The sequence below is a fragment of the Geospiza fortis genome, unplaced genomic scaffold, assembly GCF_000277835.1.
Source record: "Geospiza fortis unplaced genomic scaffold, GeoFor_1.0 scaffold196, whole genome shotgun sequence".
Classification (NCBI taxonomy): Eukaryota; Metazoa; Chordata; class Aves; order Passeriformes; family Thraupidae; genus Geospiza; species Geospiza fortis.
The window spans coordinates 1,105,264-1,109,098 of NW_005054487.1; positions in this window are offsets into that span (position 1 = coordinate 1,105,264).

Below are 3,835 nucleotides of genomic sequence, written 5' to 3' on the forward strand. Positions count from 1 at the left end.
CTGTGCGGCGGAAGCGCTCCGTGTGCCCCGCAGGGAGGCGGGGAGCGGAGCTGGCCCGGCCCGGGCGGTGACGCGCCCGGAGCTCCGGCTCTCAGGCCGAGCCGCACAATGGGCGGCCCGGTCACGGTCTCGCTCGGTCGTGGCCGCTGAACGGAGCGCACTCGGGGAGGAAATTGCAGCTCGGACAGGCTGTTTACAGAGGCAGCTTGCGGTGTTATGTAAAGCGAGCGTTGGCCGAACTCAGGCGTTTAATGGAGAAGGCCTCTAACGACACCTCTGGAATAAAACATTGCTAAAATACGCTGCTTAATCCTTAAACTAGAAACGATAAACACGCGTTTGTTTGATAAAGGGTCTTCTTTGTAGTACAGCGCTCGTTCCGTTTAGTAAAGCTCCCGTTTAGGGAGCTAAACTAAAACGCCAGAAGCGCCACCTCAGCATGAGGAAGAACTTCTTTAGGTTCAGCGTTGCAGAGCACCGGATCGGCTACCCCGGGGGGGAGGCGCCGAGTCTCCTCTGGACGCATCCAAAACCCACCAGGACGCATTCCTGTGTCACCTACTCCAGCAAGTGACCTTGCCTGGGCAGCAGGGTTGGACTAGGGGATCTCCAGAGGTCCCTTTCAAACTCAGTCCTTCTGGGATTCTGTGAAATAGCTGCAGTTTCGGCGGAGTTTGGCTTGGTTTGTTTTGGGTTTGTTTTTTTTTTTAATAGGCTAAAGTCTGTGTCTCTAATCTCTTAGTTTAGAGAGCTACCAGAGTGTTGTATGTCACCTTTTTAAATTTAGTGTTACTGTGAACGATTTCTGACTTATTGGCAGAGTTTCTCCAAAATGGCTTTTTTTAGTAGTTGGGATTATGCTTAAAATCTGTATTAATTGGAGGGGTGGAGATGAAAATTCCTGATTGGGGGAAGAGTTATTGATAACACATGTCTTACCCTTTAGAAATATTTAAAATCTTTTAAGTTGATGCCTTAGTGCTTCTTGAAGTGGCTTTTTCTTCGTAGAATGTTAATTTCTTACAAAACCGGTGAATTTCTGAATGCCTGTTCCCCTAAAGGGTGGAGTGTAAATTTTATCATGAAATATAATGAATAATTAAATATAATTAAATATAAAGATCAGTATTTTGGTGGATGGGGTGGGTATAGGAAATGTAATGCCCAGAGTATAAAATACTCAGGTTCTCCCTCCTTGGGGTAATGTCCCAAAATTCCCTGTGTGCTCCAGGTTGCTCAGGCTGGTCAGTGTGCTTGGAGCGTGTTTGGGCATTCTTCAGAATGGTTCCCTTCATGATGAGGTGCATGGCTGCAGAGAAGTAAGAATGTGCCACAGCAGCATTTTGTTAATGCTGGTGTGTGGCATGTTGCAGATTTCATCTCCCCACCCCAGAATGTTTTCAAGAATACATTGATGTTTCGTGGCTTAATGAAGCTGGTTGTTAAAAGGGCACGTGTGTTTCTATAGCTTGTAAAGTGTTACTATTTAACTTCAACCCTGCTGACTTTAGGCTTTATATTATTCTGCAAGGGAGAATTTGATAAGCAGAAGGTTGAGTTACTGTCTGTACACTGCATAAAGGTGGCAGCTGTAATACTGTTATGCCCCATCTCAGAGGGGTTTAGCATTCCCAAACCTGTCAGTTGTTATTTGCAGCCTGTGTAAAGCACGTAGGCCAACCTCTGACTTGGCCTTTGGGCCTTAATAAGGTTCCTTTGTTTGCCCATTATTGTTTCTGTGTTCATGTTGGGTGCACTTCAGATTAAAAAAACTGCTCATATAGGTTGGGTTAATTTTTATTTTTTTATTTATACTGCCCCATCTTCCTGATGAAGGCTTCTGGATTCTGATTCCCTACAAGTCTAATTTTGTTGGGGTCATTACCTCCCTTCCATCAGTGCTCTTCACTTTCAGTAACAGCTTTTTTCTCAGCTGGCAGACTCGTGTTTGTGACTCCAGCTGCTGCCCCAGGCCACATCCAGCTCCCAGTGTCTTTAGCACCACTTCCATGGAGCTTTCAGCACAGGGAGCCTGACGTGGCTCGAGGGATCCAAACCCAGTGGCCTGGAGGGAGGAGCAGCAGAGCCTGGTGGCTGGGGCACCCACCCTGCAGCTGCTCTTGTGCTGCCTGCCAGGCCTGCAGCTTGCCTGCCCAGGGTTCTGAGCGTGCCTTGCTGTAGGAACTGAGGCTGGGATTGCAGCTGCCTGCCCTGTTTCAGGTTTCATCTGCTGCTCCCAGCTCTGAGGTTTGGCATCAGTGTGAAACGGGCGCTGCTCGGTTAATTTGCATCTGTGCCGTGCATTAGATGTAAAAATGTGAGAATGAGAAACCTTTGAGAAGGCAGAGCCCGCTCTCAGACCCACTCTCAGGCAGCGGGTTCTGCATCTTGATCCCCAGATCCCAGCTTTTGGAAGGCACTGCCAAAAGCAGCAGGTGAATAATAAATTGCCATGCTGTCTGCAGCAAGCACAGAGCTGTGCTGGTGTGGGAAGGAAGAACAGAGTGGAATGCTGATGGGAGGAAGAGAGGGAGGGAAAAGGGGATGTAAGGTTTAAGACACAGGTGGGCTTTGGGAGGCTTTATTGTACCAGATGCAGTGCAGTTGAAACGTGGCTTTACCACCTTTAGGCCAGGCTTAGCTCCAGGAGTTTTTGGGCAGCAGTGTGGATCAAGAGCCTAATCTGTGTTATGTAGGTTGTCTCCTCATTATGTTACTGTAGAACAAGCTGGAGCAGGAGGACAAAGAAATATAATGCAGCCACAACTCTTGGAGTATATTTAAATTCTTGCTCTGTGTTTGCTGTGCTGGGCCTAAATTAGTCCTGAAGAACCAGTTGAATCGTGTGAGGACTTAAAATCTGTCAGGCCCCTGCCAGATTTCTGCCGAGGCCTCCATGATGTTTAGCAAACCAGAATTTCCAGGGTCAGTTTCTGAAATAGCAACCACTCAGCCCTGTCTGTGTCACAGAAATGCACTTTTGTAGACTGAAAGGCTGCTGCATCTGCCACTGTTTGCCAGAAAATTCCATTACAGGCTCTTCCCAGCCTGATGGGCCAGGGTTACAAAGAGCCCATGCTTGCACCTATGGATGTCTTGACATTTTTGTGGTCCTCAATGTACACATCTAGTTTCATTTCAGTCATGGTGCTTGTTTCATGTCCTTGGTAACAAAACCTCAATTCCCAGATCACATAACATTTGCTTTGCTCCTGCATTAGTTGCCTTCCAATCTTTTAAGGTTAGGACATGCATTTCACACTCCCAGTTAGTGTTTCTAAGATACAACCCCAGTCTGAGATGCATTTTTTATGTTACATGAATATAGGTCTGATCTAAGCTGTGGAAGAAAAGATGTTTGTATTGTCTCTGTGACTATAGAAAATACCTCAAAACCAGTTTGTTCTGGTTTCTTGAGGTACTTTTGTCCCTTTTGATTCCTTCCTCTCTTTGTCTTGTGTCTGTTTGATGTGGTACGTCATGAAAGTTTCTGCATGCTAAAGACAGTAGTAAATGTTGTAGTTAATTTCAGTTTAATATTTTAAAAATAGATGTCACTGAAGGCGGTGCTGAAAGAAGACTTTTCTTGCAGGATTGTGTGGGTTTAACATCACAGGAGGAGCCACTTTAGAGAAACCTCCTTAAGAGCAGACAGAATAAGTACAAGTATTACTGAAGGAAAGCTCCCGAGTTTGTAATGCAGTGATTTAATGACAGTTTTTACACAGTTGTAAATAAATCATAATTTAGGTGTATTTCCAGAGTCAGTAAGTTCCAGGAATGCAAATAAAAAGTTCAGGTGAAAAATGTGTCAGTCCAACATTTGGGAAATAGT